This window comes from Chlorocebus sabaeus, chromosome 14 (assembly GCF_047675955.1).
Source record: "Chlorocebus sabaeus isolate Y175 chromosome 14, mChlSab1.0.hap1, whole genome shotgun sequence".
NCBI classification, from domain to species: domain Eukaryota; kingdom Metazoa; phylum Chordata; class Mammalia; order Primates; family Cercopithecidae; genus Chlorocebus; species Chlorocebus sabaeus.
In genome coordinates this window covers 35,241,953-35,259,294 of record NC_132917.1, presented here as the reverse complement: position 1 = coordinate 35,259,294, position 17,342 = coordinate 35,241,953, and the positions used below count along the sequence as shown (strand labels likewise).

The window sequence follows — 17,342 nt, the reverse complement described above, 5'->3', positions numbered from 1 at the left end:
ATAATTTATTCTGTGAATTTCTGTCTAATTAATATAATTTACTTTGGCTGTAGGCAGCTAAAAATAATATGCCAAGCTCTCTTTGTCAGAAACTTTACCAACATTTATCTTGGATTCAATTACTAGAATTTAACTATAGTTTCAGCATAGAACTGAAGATCTGCTAGCTCCTCATGCAGAGCAGATATTATCCTAGGTCTAACGTTCTTGTGAATAGTAGATATACAGTCCTTTTAGGAAGATGTATTATTGACCCTCTGGTTCCAAAGCATAATCTCCATCCTCTTTAAACGTATTTCAGACAGTCTAACTAACTTACAATAGAGTAAATTGATCCAGCTCTCATTTAACAAATTCTCCTTCATCACTTAATAAAAAACTCTATCATCAAACAATTTTATATGTATCTCTTGAAGGTAACTCATGTTTCTTGTGACATTTAACATATTTCATTATGTAATATAATTTCCTGAACTCCTTTCTAGAATTTAAGTCAATCTGTACTTTTGAAGAGGATAAAAAAAGAAAAAATAATTCTTCCAGTGGATGAAGCTGATTTCCTTTTCTTGATAAATATAAATTTATTATTACTGTATAGCAAACATAACATTTTTGTTTACAAGAATCTAGTGTTAATTAATTAAGCTGAACTTCGTACGCTATAACTGAAGTAACAAAAATGCTGAAAGATTCCTGAATTGCATTTTACATGGACAAGCTACATAATCATTGTTTAAACAAGTCAGTTCTCTAGGAGTGTTAATCACTTTGTCCATGAGATTCATTCTTATCATAAGTGAATATAACAATTTCAATAGATTTGAGATTGTATTACATTTAAAAAAAGAAAAAAATGTTTAAAATCAGGTAGATTGATTAGATACTCTCTGCAACATAAAGTAATAACTAATACTTATCTCTGAACATGAAAGCAATAAAACCATCATAGCAAAGTCAAGATGATCTTACTCCACATAGAATATGAAATCAAAAACAAGGTTACTTCCTGGGGAGGCTTCTGTTTTCCTTCTCAGGACCGGTAGATTTATCCTGTACTAAACTTAGGTTTAGTTCCCAGAAGGGAGAAGCCAAGTATCAGTGAGATCTTAGGCAGAAATCCCATGAAGAACTCAGTTTCCTCTGTCTGGACCAAGTGGTTCCACTAGCTAAAGGGCAGTCCTTCAATAAAAGATACAGTGACTGCTGGCTGTTAAAAGTCCATGTTTGAGGCAGATGTATTAGGCAAAAAAAAAAAAAAAAAAAAAAAAAAAGTGAGGCATTGTCCTCCATAATATTTTTTATGTAACTTGATTGATTTTCGTGGTCTCTATTTGTATTTGCCATGATATAAGATTCTTGAGATCACGATTCATGTTTAATTTGCCTTGGTAGCTTCTAAAATAATCCACAACTAGTATGATTCCATTAAATACTCATGGCACTACAAGAAATTAATTCTACCCTGCTCACAATATTTTCCTGCCTGCATTTTGAATTTTTGCAAAATTAAAAATATTGCAAAAGTATATTTGCAATATACTTTTATTTTTCACTTGTATTTTAATTCACCTGTTACTATATTGCTTTGGAATAGTTTTCAAATATTTTTATAAATTTGATGTTGTCTGATTTATGAAAGAAAGTCTAAGGATTATGAATTCCAATATCAAATTTTGTTACTGTGAAGAACTGCTGTGAAATCTATTTGGTTTCCAGTTGTTTTTTAGAAAGGTCTAGTTGACTCTGGAAATTGCAGAATAACTTTCTGCCTGACTGTATTCAATCTGAGACATCAGTCCTCTTCTGCCTTTGGATTCAGACTCAGACTGGAACTTACACCAGTGGCTCTCCTGCTGCTCAGGCCTTCAGACTCATTCTGGAACTATCCCATTAGTTGTCCTTTGTCTTCAGCTTACCAAATGCAGATCTTGGACTTTTTGGTCTCCATAATTGCGTGCATCAATTTTCTCACAGTAAATATCTTTACATATATGTTTGCATGTGTGTTTGTGCGTGTATGTTTGTTCCCTATTGGTTTCATTTCTCTGGAAAACCCAGACCAACACACCCACGCAAGAAAATTATTCAATTTATTAAAAACAAATTTTTGTTTCTGTGTACCAGCAACAAAGCTGGAAAATAAAATTTTAAAACAAAAGAAAACAAACATCAAAAAAGAAACTACAGAGCACCTAATGTAAAAAGATGGCTCCTGCTGATTGTGCAATAAGGTGAATGCCTGGAGAGTATTTTTTTCTTTGCCCTAACTGAATAGTAAGTTATCTGAGAACAAATACTCCTCTTTTATTTCTTTAGAATTTTTTCATTAGCTAATGAAATGCTTTGTTCCATGTATGGGTACCATATAATTTATCTGACAAACTGAGTAAGACTGTGATTATAATGCTAAGTCACTGAGAAACATAGTTTCTGGGACCTCTGGGCCCTGTTTGGTCTCTATTTTCTCTACCTCTGTCAATATGACCAATTGCATCAAAGAACTTTAATGTAAAACAAGTAATCAATTTCTACTTAGCTGATTATTTCAGCATTGCCCATGCTTCTGTGAACCTTGTCAAGTATGCAGTTATGTGTGAAACAAAGTGAAGCTGGGAAATTCTAGTTACTCATGTAAAAGCTTGGAAGCTTTTCATCCAAACAACTGTGAAGAAGGAGACTTCTTCACAAGACAGCAGGAGAGAGAAAGAAAGTGAAGGGGAAGAGCCCCTTATAAACCCATCAGATCTCATGAGCATTCATTTTACGAGAACCACATAGAGGAAACTGTCCCCATGATCCAGGCGCCTCCCTCCAGGTCTTTCCTTCAACACTTGGTGATTACAATTTGAAATGAGATTTGAGTGGGGACACAAAGCCAAACCATATCACATACCATGCAAATTATTGAAAAAGAATGTTGTCAATTTAAGGAAACTACTTGCATGTGCTTGCTTCTTTCCAGTCTCGTAACCCTGTCTCATTCCAGAAATAATTATTGTCTTATATATTATATTTATCACTCATATACTTTTTAATATTGAGTTTACCTAATTGTATTGATTTATCACTAAACAACACATAATTTAGCTTTTATTCTTTTCATGTCTTATAAATATGGTGTCACACCGAAGGTAGTAATCAGAATTGCTTTATGTTTTCTAAATATAAGGATACATTTAAAACTCATGCATAAATTTGCTTGTATTCATTTTACTTTCATTGCTAGGTATTATGCTGATGAATGAATATATGTTTTTTTCCCCAGGTGATGAGCAAGCTATTTTTTCTTACAATTTTCTTGATATGAATAAACATTGTTAAGTCATTCTATAGTCATATGACTAGGTCTTGGTCTTTTAGTAAACCTGCCTCTCTTAACTGTGAACTTCACAAGTGCTTCTGGGCCTCCTTGCACCCACCTTAGGTATGATAAGACAGCCAAATTGGGCTAGACTTAGGCACTTCCCTTTTCCCACGTGGAAGGCCAGAGAGGGCTTGAGTCAGTATTTCCCTTTCCTCAGATAGTCTTTTATTAAAACCCCAATAGTCTAGGCTCTGGTAATATAGTTTCTCTTGAGGGTAGGCCTATTTAAAAACAGAATTCCCTGGTGTATTTCAATATGGTTTATTTTCCCCTCCTCCTAACAGAAACATGAGAGGATTTTTCTCTTGTATTCACTGGGAGAACATGGTTAAGCTCCTGGATGTAAATCTCACAGTGTCAGGGTCTCTCTGTGATTGGGTCTCTCTGAAATGTTTAACTCTCAGACATGCTCACTCTGAGCCTCTAGCAATTTATCAATTATGGTCAGGTTCTCTTACTTTATTACTGGTTTTCACGGAGGTTTTTGCTTAGGATTTTTGTTTCAGTAAATTGTGATTCTCCATATTTGCCTGTTTATCTCCCAAATTTGTGGGCAGGAGTTTACCCTATAGCCTTACTTCTGGACAAATTTGTAAAGAGTTGTTAATTTTTCACTTTGTTCAGCTTTTTACTTACTGTTAGGACAAGGTGACAACTTCCAAGTCCCTGACATGGTAGAATGGAAACTCAAACTCCCTCTTATTATCTAATTTTTATAGATACAATTTATTTATACTGTGTTAGGGAACATCTTTTGTGTGATATGCATTAGTATTTTCATTTTTAGAAAAACACAGATTCTTGTTTAGTGATATAATATAAGGTACATTTTTGTAAATATTCCAGGTGATATTTAGAAAAATGCATATTTTAATTCATGTGCACAGAGTTTTGGTTACATGTGTTAAATTAATCTTTTAAATGTTTTCCAAGCTTTTATCTCAATAAAAATCAGAATTCTTTTATGATATAATAGAGAAATAATATAATATAAATAGTAGATGCAATTGTGTAGTGTTAAAGTTTTGGTACAATGAAAGCTCTAATTCACATTTTCTCTGGAATATGATAGTAATAAAAACCTAATTTGTGTTGATGAGATTATATGGAATTATACCAATGATCTTTTTCATAAAGTATAGAGCAACAGTAACAATATAATGTACTACTATGTAAACTAAAATGTACTACATAATGTACTATTTAATATATAAAATAAATATTTTATTTATTCATATCTGAGGTTCATAATGGGTGTGACAGCTACCTCCAAGGTGCCCACAATCAATTCCATCTTTTTTGTATACATATGCCTTTTCTTCATTTAGTGATTGGCATAGGCAGGAGAACAGATATGTGGGAACAGGTATTATAAGTAATAGAAAAAATAAAATAAAAGCTTAACTTCTACAAAATATAACAGGTAAAAAAGAAATGTGTGCTTCCTGTAAATATGCATAAATGCAGAGTCCAACCAAATGATGCAATATATTGCATAAAAGGCAAAAATAATATAATTTATTATAATTGAAATTTCATGTTTTACTATACATCCAAGAAATTCTTAGTATCTTTATATCTCATTTATGTATTTCTGCAACTATTAATAGAGTTTAGTGTAATTGGTTGGCCAATAAAGGAAAGAAAGGGTCACCAGTAAAAAGGAATATGATAAGGTTTCTCAGTTATTTGTATATTTTTTAAATGTCATCAATAACCTTCTTTCTGCAACTTAGACAAATTGTGTTTCAAAAAGAAAGCTTGCTTTCTTGGGGCTGTCAGTCACTTCTCTTACTCTGCTGTGAAATTAATACACTTACCTTACACTCACTGTCAATCTCACTGAACTCCCATGCTTGTGGACCCACTAGAATTTTATGTTCGTGGAGTATAATTGACTCTGTGTGTGAATGAATCATCAAGAAACAGAGGGCACATATTGCATGTATTTCCTCTGCCCACACGCATACCCCATTTTTAAAATCACCTTCCACTTACAAAACACAAATTCTAAGATAAAATTAAGAACATAAAGATATAACAGATCATCAAACCAAGTGAAGAACCCTTCTGAGTGCAGGGTCTCATGTGACTATACAGGTGAAACACCTATGAAATTGATCTACCAAGATACATCTCACAAAGAGCATAATGTCAGCAGAATGTTAGAAAATACTGAAGATTGGTTAGAAGTTTATTGATGTTATTCCATCTAGAGATCTCAATATCCCAAAAAAGCAAGAAAACAAAATACAATTATAGATAATTATTAAAACTGTAAAATTAATAGGACTAATAAAGTTTGGGAGGTTTGGTATAGTATAATAAAACACCGTCTTCTTCTTCCTGGTTCTTAACCAAGAGAGAGTAATTATAAGGAAGCATGAGCTCAAAATTAAATATCTGTTTATTCTGCAAAGTATAAAACTCCATAAGAAGTAAAATAAAAGAATGAGTCAGGAACCAGAGACTAATATGATGATTCTTCATTTTTTTTTTCATCCCCAAATAAAGGCAGTCGGGGACATTGTAAAGAGCTGTCACAACTTATGAAATCAATCAGGGTTAGAGAAACTGGACATAGAAGAGAAAAATCTTAACCAGACCTTTTAGATCTAGGTTTTTCTTTTTGTTTGTTTCTTTCTTTTTTTTTTTTTTTTTTTTTTTTTACGTCTTCTACATGCAGTAAAATGAGTTCATCACATTTAAGTACAATTAGACCTAAGAGGCTAAAGGGGCTAACAACAGTGAAAAATAGGGTGAGCAATGTGAGGGAAAACCAGGCACAAGCATCGGTTTTCATATTAGTCCACCTAATAAAATAATATAACCTATTTCGTCCATCGGAGAAGTCACCTCTTTCCCATTGTGATAAGCAAATCAAGGTACTGAAAATTTAAATTGGTAATGATAATGAAAATGTTGTCCCCACCTGGAAATAAATGGGGAAGTCATCTTTAGGAAACAAGAGGTTGGAGAAAGAGTAATTCTTTGTCTTTGAGAGTGATCAAATGTGAGAAGTGAGGGAGAATAGTGAGAGATGACTCCACATTTCCTTGGGTGCAAAGTGAGTCATTCAAAAGAAAGGAATGCATAGCCAAAAACATTAAGAAAGGGCTTGGGTGTTTGTTTTGTCACTAGAGTATTTATTCTGCCGTTTGGAAGAAACTCTCATAGTTAAGAGAAGTGGTTGGCTGACTTCCCCATACTCAGACAATGGGAGTTATATTTTCATTTTATAGGTATTATCTTTAATAAGTAATAACAGTGCATTACTATCAAAGGTTTTCAGAAGCAGTTTACTTACTGTGGTTTTCTTGATCAGCTCTGTCCCAAGTTACTTATCAAGAGCTCTATCATAATGAAATAAGCTAACATCTCCAGTGAAATCAAACATTGGTAGAAAATTTTAATGAAAAATAAAAACTAAAAAAACCTTTCAGAATCCTTGGGAATAGTAAAATAAAATTGTTTAATTTAAGGAACTTCCAAATTACTCTTCTAGTCCTGCTACTTATTTCTACTTGCCTATTTTTTCTAGATGAAGATGTGTAATTGTTTACCCATCTCCCAATTTTTATTAAACAACTGAACTGAATAATCCATGTTCTACTCACTTCTCTATCCTGGCACAAAAATAAGCACTACCATTGGTTAAACTGTCTCTATAAGATACCACTGGAGGATGTTTATAATATTTTAAACAGAGTTCACAGTGAATCTTGACTACAATTCAAATATCACAACAATGATTAGGGCATGCTATAGCCCATGACTCAGTCACAGTAAATACCATCATCCACATTCTGATTTCTCCTTGCCTACATATTGGACTTAGTTTAACACTTTGCCATGCATACTTTAGACTGGAACCTTAAAGATGTTTTATTCATTAATTCAACAATCATTTATTAATTGTCTTCTTTGTGCTAGGCTTTTTACTACATGCTTGGGATTCAGTTTATAAATGCATCCCTCAACCTCTTACACATTTGGCCCTGTTGCGTCACTCTGTTTCTTCATACCTGTCTGTTTTGTGGTCTTTCCCCACTAATTGTGGTGCTTGCTATATGCATCTCTCTTTCTTTTCTTGCTACAACAATTTGTCCTTCCATTTGTCATCTTGGATCTAGCAAGAAATATAACTCATACATACATTAAGGGGATAATTGTCCCATGAATATGTTTGTTGACTTTCACTGGCCATTTTTGAAAGTGCAATAACAATTTTACTGGTTTTCTCTTATGACTGCCCTCGCTCTGATTACTGCCCAAGCTTGCAAAGAAAACCTGACAAATCAGGTAATTTCTCCTTCAATTCAGTAGAGGAAATAGAATTAAGTCAATTTACCTATTGCTTAATTGGTACATTGTCCCATGAGGACTTTACCAGTTTCTTGGGGTTGCTCTAACAAATTACCAAAACTTTGCTGACTTAAAATAATACACTTGTGTTCCTTTACAGTCCTGGTGGCCAGAAGTCTGAAATTAGTTCCACTGGAACAAAATCAAGGTGTCAGCTGGGTCATGGTTTCGCTTGAATAGGCCAGGAAGGAGAATCACTTCCTGGCCTATTCCAGTATTTGGAAGTTACTGGAATTTCTAGGCTTGTGGCTCCATCACTCCCATCTCAAGAGTAACATCTCTAAATCTCTCTCTACTCCATCTGCATATCACTTCTCCTGTCTGTCTATATGACCTCTCCTCCTGCCACTCTCTTATAAGGACATTTGCAATAACATTTAAGACCCACCTGAATAATCCACTGTAATCACTCCATCTCAAGATCCTTAATTTAATCACATCTGTGAAGATGCTTTTTCCTTATAAGATAACAGATACAGGTCCCTGGAATTAAGACACAGATATCTTTGTGTGATCGCTATTCAGCCTGCTACAATGATAAATACAAATCAGTACATGAACCTGAATTAGACTTGCACAGCAGAATCATATTGTCATCTTCATCATCTAGAGGGTTGTTTTCAGGTATTCACCAGAATCCCTTAGGGTATTTGTTAAAAATACAAAATTAATAACATCAATCCTAAAATTCTGATTAAGTTGATTTTGTTTTCGATACAAGATTATAGAAACTTAAGAAGCAAATCTGAGTTCTTTGACCTAGGTGGTCTTTAGGAAAATACCTTGGAAAATAATGACCTGAAGTACTTTGCTTTGTACTGTATAAAAAAGGACTTCTTATAATAAGTTTTTGTTTTAGGATTTAAAGTGAGACAAACCAGATAAATCAGATTGTTTCCTCAGTGACTTACAGGAAGTTCTGTAATTCATCAACGAAGAGTAATAATGTGATAGTTATCTCTGTGTCACAACTATGTCAGGCAGTCATGTACCAAGGAATCAAAGGAATATTCTGCCTTTGCTTTGGGGGAGCTGTTAAAATGGGTGATCTGTGTCAAATTTCCCAAAGAATAAACCGGACTGAGGCAGAGTTATCTAATATTATTTCCTGCCAAATCTCTTAAATCAAGTCTCAGAATCTTACTATTGACAGAGTGTATCCTGGTCCTTTTCTCCTTTTCTCACTCCTTTCTTTCTTTCTTCTCCTTATCTTAGGTACAGGTGGTTGAATTAAAGACAGTCTTCATGTCGTACTTTATTACCATTGGTCTGTACATGTACTTGTATTCCTATCTGTCTGTCTATATATTTATACACATATATATGCACACACGTTTATATATATATATGCATACGCACACATGCACACACATTACTTTTTTGGCATATCACACTCATGTTTCCCTCCTTGTTCCTTAAGAAAACATTCTCTTTTTTTTTTTTTTTTTTTTTTTTTTTTGAGACAGAGTCCCGATCTGTCGCCCAGGCTGGAGTGCAGAGTGGTGCAATCTCAACTCACTGCAACCTCCTCCTCCTGGGTTCAAGCGATTCTCCTACCTCAGCCTCCCAAGTAGCTGGGAGCACAGGCGTGTGCCACCACGCCCAGCTAATTTTTGTATTTTTAGTAGAGACAAGGTTTCACCATGTTGGTCAGGATGGTCTTGATCTCTTGACCTCATGATCCGCCTGCCTCAGCCTTCCAAAGTTCTGGGATTACAGGTGTGAGCCACCGTGCCCGGCCTAAGAAAACATTATTGTTTGTGTGTTTAATGTTTATACTTTATCTGTTCCTGTAAAAGGTATATTTTGCATTGTACAGCTGCCTGTATCATTTTTTAATAAACTCAAAGGATTTCTTTAATTTGAATTTTAACATGACAATAAAAGGATCAGTTTATGACTCGAATTGTTGTAGAGGTTCAGATTAAATGCTCAGATTTAATTGAACAATTCAGATTAATAAGATATATGGTAACCTGCTAGTGATATAATCATGTAATTTTGGTAATAACGCTAAGTGTTTGCAATAAGGGAATTTGTGAGCTCCATTTGGAAAAATGGTTAAGAGAGGAATGTCTCTTCTTGTGTTATCCTACTGGTTCTCCTGTTCTACATTCCATTTGGTCTATGTCTCAGGCTGATATGTGTAATGTAACTTACATAAATCCTGTAAATCTATACTTGGAATTTCTCAAGTGAAAACTTTTAAGTGTAGTGTCTTCATCCATTATTGAAAGGACATTTGCTGTTTGGAAGTCACTCTGCCACTGTGTATCATCTGTGACAGTAGAAGGTGTCATCCTGGCTGTAACAGCATAGATTTTGCTATTTAGCTAAATGCTTACCTATGTTTGAGGATACAAACATCACAGTGTAGTATTTTCCCCTAATAGACCACAAATGTGTTGGAAAATACCTAGTTCCAAATAAATGGACTTTTTTGAGATCCCCCCAATTAGATATGAGATCCATTACGATTGACTTACTCAAGACCAATGTTTGGCAAAGTACAGTCTGAGGGCCACCTGCATCAGAATCACTTGGTATTCTTTTCTTTAAATCAGTTTCCAGAATACAATCTAAAACTACAACACAGAAATATTTTGGATGTGATCTGGGAAGATGCAGTTTTAATAAGCTCCCCAGCTTATTCTGGTGCATAACAGAAATGGAGGAGCATTTAGATAAACATAATGAAATGACCTGGAAAGTACTTCACATTTTGGATAAAGATATATAAATTGGTTATCAGCTGATAATTTTAAATAATATATTAATTACAATGAGTTCAATGAAAAACAGCATTATCTCTGACAGAATCATAGTCATCAAAAGATGCTAAGCCAATGGTGTTCAATGTTCTATGTCTAGCAAGTGTATACATAAGGTCACTATATGAGGCAGACAAATTTTAATTTAAAGATACGTACAGAACAGATCAAGTTTTGGAAATCAGATGGCAAGTGAGACTGCAATTTTTACATGTTTTAATTAAAATGTTTTTGACATTGTTGTTAAATAAAAATAATACATTTATAAGTTTTGAGAATTCAACTTGTTTAAAAAGCTAAACATGATGGGAGAAAAATCTCTCATACCTTCAAATATTTTGTTCCAAATGTAACCACTAATAAGTTTCTTGATTCAATTTAGGGAAATAAGTTGTATATTCGTGTACATATGTTTATTTGTGTGTATGTGTCAAAACAGAATATAAATATATATATACACATGAACATACACACACACGCATATAGATATGTATATATACACACATTTATGTATATATGTATATATATTCACAAGCATATATATGTGTGTGAATATATATACTTACATATTATGCTTTTTAAACTAGCTTTACTGTGGAATAGTTTACATATCATAAACCTCTTTATTTTAAGTATATAGTAAATGATTTTAGTAATGATTTAGTCCAGTTTTAAAAATATTTTCATCAGCCTGAAATATTCTCATTCCCATTTTCATGTAAACACCACACTCTACCACGGCCCTTGGAAACCACTGATGTACATTCTGTCTCTATAAATTTTTCTTTTCTAGACTTTCTATATAAGCAGAATCATACAATTTGTTTTGTATCTAGCTTCTTTCACTTAAAATGATGTTTTTCATATTTATCCAAGTAGTAGCATACATTAGCAGCTCATTCATAATCCCAGCACTTTGGGAGGCTAAGGCAGGCTGATCACAAGGTCAGGAGATTGGGACCAAAAATACAAAAGATTAGCCAGGCGTGGTGGCAGGAGCCTGTAGCCCCAGCTACTTGGGAGGAGAGGCAGGAGAATGGCGTGAACCTGGGAGGTGGAGCTTGCAGTGAGCCAAGATCGTGCCACTACACTCCAGTCTGGGTGACAGAGCGAGACTCCATCTCAAAAAAAAAAAAAAAAAAATGTTGAATAGTATTCCATTGCATGGAAATACAACATTTCATTTATGTATTCACAAAGTGATAATTTGAGTTATTCTCACTTTTTTGCTATTATTTATAATGCTGCTATGAGTGATAGTATACGCTTTGGTATAGACATATGTGTTCATTTCTCTTTGTTAATATTTATAGTCTAGATTTATACAGAAAAAAATTTAAACACTAACATTGAATATATTTGTTTTTACATTAGTAAGTACATTTTTTAGGAGCTAATATGTACCAGGCATTGTCTTAGGTCCTTAAATAAAGAAATAAAGAAAAAGACAAAATTTCCCCTCATAAAGCTTCATTTTATTGTGTGGAAAACTAATAATGAATACAAGATAAAAATGTATTATACTGTATTTTAAAAAATCATTATTGGTCCAGAATTCTGATTGGTGAAAGAAGAGATTGCATTTAATTTTTCATATAATATATGAATATAAGAGTTTTTGGCTAATTACTTAATATACTTTATTCCCCAGATGATTCAAATTGGCATAATGTACCTAATATATTAAATACACAGGGTTCAATGAGGTGAAAAAATACAAAAATTAAAATGAAAACATATTGCTAAATTTGGAGGCAGAATATAAAGTATAAAGGAATGTTCATGTATAACATATTTCAAATTTACTTAAAAACTTTCTGAAAGCAGATTCAGCTATTTACTTATTTTTAGCTATTTTTAAACTAAAGCTCATTTTAATTATGATCACACAACATAAACATCACCTCGAGAATACTTGGCTTTCTGTATATTTTAGAATTTTCAACCTGCCCAGTGAATTTCTTCATTTCTAGCCACCACCAACTTCCAGAGGGAGATATGAGAATTTCTATTTGAAATAAGAAAATAATTTTTTTGCAAATATTTTTATTTGCAAACCAGAACAAAAATTTTAGCACAATATTTAAAACAACTTCTGGTAATGTTTATTCATTGCCCTATTTAAAAATAAAGCTTTTTTGAGGGGCAGATCAAGATGGCCAAATCGAAGTTTCCACTGATTGTTCCCCCGACAGGAACACCAAATTTAACAACTATCAACACAAAGGAAATACCATCATAAGAACCAAAAACCAGGTGAGTACTCACAATAATTCATTTTAACTTCATATCACTGAAAGAGGCTCTGAAGAGGGTAGAAAAGACAGACTTGAATTACACCACTATTCACCAATCCCTTGACAGCAAAGGCACGGCACAGAGAATCTCTGTGTTTGGGGAAGAGAAAGTGCAGCGACTGGGAGACTTTGCAATTGAACTCAGTGTTGGCCTGTCACGGCAAGAAGCAAAACTGGGCTGAACTCAGCAGACACCCACCCATGGGGGGAGAATTTAGATCATCCCTAACCAGGAGGGAATTGCCCACCTCAGCAGTCTACACTTGTTTTGGCAAGCCTTGCCATAGTGGGCTAATGAGCTCAGAAGCCTTAAATAAACTTGAAAAGCAGTCTAGTACACAACACAACTTATAGATGAGTCCCAGTACTGTGCTAAGCTTGGAGACAGTGACTTCAAGGCCATGTGACCTACTAAGACACCAGCTGGGGTGACTAAGGGAGTACTTTTGCCACCTCTCCGTGATCATCAACCAGTACAGCTCAACTTCTAAAGACACCCTTTTCTTTCTCTTGAGGAGAGTGAAACCGACCCAATATTCCCAATAGGTTTTTTTTTTTTGTTTGTTTGTTTGTTTTTTCCCTTAATAAATGGAAACTGACCCTTCTGGTCTTAATGCTTGAAACTTAAATTTGTTTTATCTTAGTTTTTTCCTCAGGAAATGAACTTAAGGTCTTAAAAAAAAGTATCAAAGATCTGAAACTCACCAGATCCCACAGGCACCACATTTGGCAATGTGATGCCGAATCTCTCAATCATCATGATTGCTCCCTTGCCCCTCACTAATTCCCGTTTACTTATACATTGTTACATTTTTTTTTTCCTGCTATATAAACTCCTAGTTTTAGTTGGTCAGAGAGATAGATTTGAGACTGACCTCCCATCTCCTTGACTGCAGCACCTGATTAAAGCCTTCTTCCTTGGCAATACTCATCACATCAGTGATTGGCTTTTTGTGTGGTGAGTAGCAGGACTTAGACAAAACCCCTGGTGTTTTGATAACAAAAGAATGGAACAAAGAGAAGAGGACTTTGTCTTGCATTTTGGATACCAGCTGAGCCGCAGTAGGATAGGGCACTGGGCAGGGTTTTGAGGCCCCCATTTCATGCCCTAGATCCCGGATGACATATCTAGACATGCCCTGAGTCAGAATAGAATTTGCTGCTTTGAAGGGAAGGACCTAGTCCTGGCAGGATTTATTCACCTGCTGACTAAAGCGCCCTTGGGTCCAAAGTGAATACTAGTGGTAGCTTGGCAGGGATCCCTGTGAGCCTGTGACAGTGGTAGCCAGGAGGTAAGGTTCTTCTGCCTGTGCGAAGAAAAGCGAAGAGTGGGAAGGACTTTGTCTTGTGGTTTGAGTGACAGATCACTGCATTGGAATACAGAATGAGGTAGATTCCTATAGTTTTTTACTCTAATCCGTGGCTCCCAGCCAGCATCGCTAGACCAGCCCAGTGCCTAAGGGAACTTGCTACCCTGAACAGAAGGACACAAGACTGGCTGTCTTCAACACCAGCTGATAGTAGAAGCTTAGGGCTTGGAGCAAACATAGGTGGTAGCCAGGTAGTGGTTAGATTAGGCCTTGGATAAGACCCAGTGCTCTACTGACTTCAGGTCTAACCCAGTACAATCCCAATGGTTGTGGTCACAGGGATGCTTATGTGACCCCTTCTCCAGCTCTAGGTGGCTCAGGATAGAGAGGCAGATTCTGTTTCTTTGGGAGAAAGTAAAGAAAGGGAACAAGAGTCTCTGCCTGGTAATCCAGAGAATTCTTTCAGATCTTATCCAAGACCATTGTGAAAGGAAAATAAATCTTGAGGCCCCCCAAATCACTAAGCTAAAGGGAAAAGTCAAGCCAAGCTGTGAACTACTTAGGGCCAACCTGCCTTCCATTTTGTTCAAAGTCACCCCTCTGCTCACTGAGATAAATGCATATCTGATTGCCTCGTTTGGAGAGGCTAATCAGAATCCCAAAGAAATGCAACCATTTGTCTCTTATTTACCTATGACCTGGCAGCCACCTCCCTGCTTTGAGTTGCCCTGTCTTTGCTTCTAGTCATCCCCCCTTTCCAGACCAAACCCATGTTCATCTTACATATGTTGATTGATGTCTCATGTCTCCCTAAAGCGTATAAAACTAAACTATGCCCTGACCACCTTGGGCACATGTTGTCGGAACCTCCTGAGGCTGTGTCGTGGGCGTGCATCCTCAACCTTGGTGAAATAAACTTTCTAAATTAACTGAGACCAGTTTCAGATTTTCAGGGTTCACACCACCAAGGCAGCAGTTTTATAAATCTTCAAGAACCAAAGTGTTACTGGGTTTGGGGTGACCCCTAATACAGATATGGCTTAGATCACAATACTCATCTTCTTTTGAATACCTGGAAAGCCTTCCCATGAAGGACATGATACCTAATTCTTCAATGCACAAATAAAGACAAATATCCACAAGCATTAGTTCATCCAGACACACATGACTGCATGAAAGAGACAATATAAGGTACCAGACACCAATCCTGGAGAAACAGAGGTATGCAACCTTTCAGAAAGAGAATTCAAAATAGCTGTTTAGAGGAAATCCAAAGAAATTCAAGAAAACACAGAGAATAATTTCAGAATTCTTTCAGGTAAATCTAACACAAAGATTGAAACCATTAAAAATAATCAAGCAGAAATTCTGGAGTTAAAAAAATATAACGGACATACTAAATAATGTATCAGAGTCTCTTAATAGCAGAATTGATCAAGCAGAAGAAAGGATTAGTCAGCTTCAAGACAGGCTATTTGAAAATATGTAATCAGAGGAGATAAACAAAAAAAGAATAAAAAATCATAAAGTAGCCCTTTTCACAAGATGGCGCTGAAAGCAAAGATGGAAGCTCCTGCCCCTCCTAAAGCCGAAGCCAAAGCGAAGGCTTTAAAGGCCAAGAAGGCAGTGTTGAAAGGTGTCCACAGCCACAAAAAAAAAGATCCACACGTCACCTACCTTCGGGCTGCGACCCAAGACACTGCGACTCCAGAGGCAGCCCAAATATCCTCAGAAGAGCGCCCCCAAGAGAAACAAGCTTGACCACTATGCTATCATCAAGCTTCCACTGACCACTGAGTCTGCCATGAAGAAGATAGAAGAGAACAACACACTTGTGTTCATTGTGGATGTTAAAGCCAACAAGCACCAGATTAAACAGGCTGTGAAGAAGCTCTACGACATTGATGTGGCCAAGGTCAACACCCTGATTCGGCCTATGGAGAGAAAAAGGCATATGTTCGATTGGCTCCTGATTACGATGCTTTGGATGTTGCCAACAAAATTGGGATCATCTAAACTGAGTCCAGCTGCCTAATTCTAAATATATATATATATATCTTTTCAACAACAACAACAACAAAAATCATAAAGATCTAGAAAATAGCCTCAAAGGACCAAATCTAAGTTATTGGCATTAAAGAGGAGATAGAGAAAAAGTGGTAGAAATTTTATTCCTAAGAGTACTAACAGAGAAGTTGCCAAACCTACAGAAGATATCAATATCCAAGTACAAGAAAGTTATAGAACACCAAGCAGATTTAACCCAAACAAGATTACCTCAAGACATTTAACAATCAGACTCCTTCAAAATCCTAAAAGCAGGAATAGAGCGAAAAGAAATAATATACAATAGAGCCCCAATACATCTGACAGCAGTCAGTGGAAAGCTTAAAGGGAAGGAGAGAGTGGCATGACATATTTAAAGTGTAGAAGAAAAAAAGTACCCTAGAATAGTACATTTGGTAAAAATATCCTTCAAACATAAAAACAGAAATAAAGACTTTCCCAGAAAAACATAAGCTGAGGAATTTCATCAACACTAGATCTAACCTATAATAAATGCTAAAGGGAGAAAGAAAAGGATGTTAATAAGATATAAGAAACTTTGTCTGTAGGTACAAAACTCACTGGTTATAGTAAGTACATAGAAAAACACAGAATATTATGATACTATAATTATAATGGTGTAAACTACCGTTAAGTAGAAAAATGAAAAGATGAACCTATAAAAAAATAATAACTACAACAACTTTGCAAGGTACAGACAGAATAGAAACTACAAAAAGTTAAAAAGTGTGGGAAGGAAGTTAAAGTATAGAATTTTTATTAGTTTTCTTTTTGTTACTTTGTTCATGCAAGCAGTGTAAAATTGTCACCAGTTTACAATAATGGTTTATATGATAGTATTTGCAAGTCTCATGAAAAGATACAATGAATACACACACACAAAAATAACAATCAAGAAATTGAGGCACACCACGAGAGACAATTATCTTCAATAAAAGGAAGACAGGAGGGAAGGAAACAAGGAAGAGAAGACCAATAAAACAACCAAGAAACAACAAAATTGTGAGAATAGTTCCTTACTAATCAACAAAAACAAAGAACGTAAATGTACTAAATCCTCCAATAAAAAGACATAGAGTAGCTGAATGAATCCAAAACAAGACCTAATGATTTGCTGCCTACAAGAATCACACTTCATCTATAAAGACATAAATAGTTTAAAAATAAA

At 35.2% G+C, this 17,342-nt stretch overlaps 1 pseudogene; it reads left to right on the top strand.

Annotated features, from left to right (window-relative positions):
• Positions 1-15,652: 15,652 nt before the first annotated feature.
• On the top strand, positions 15,653-16,161 carry LOC103220499 (large ribosomal subunit protein uL23 pseudogene; annotated as a pseudogene).
• The last annotated feature ends 1,181 nt before the right edge of the window (positions 16,162-17,342 follow it).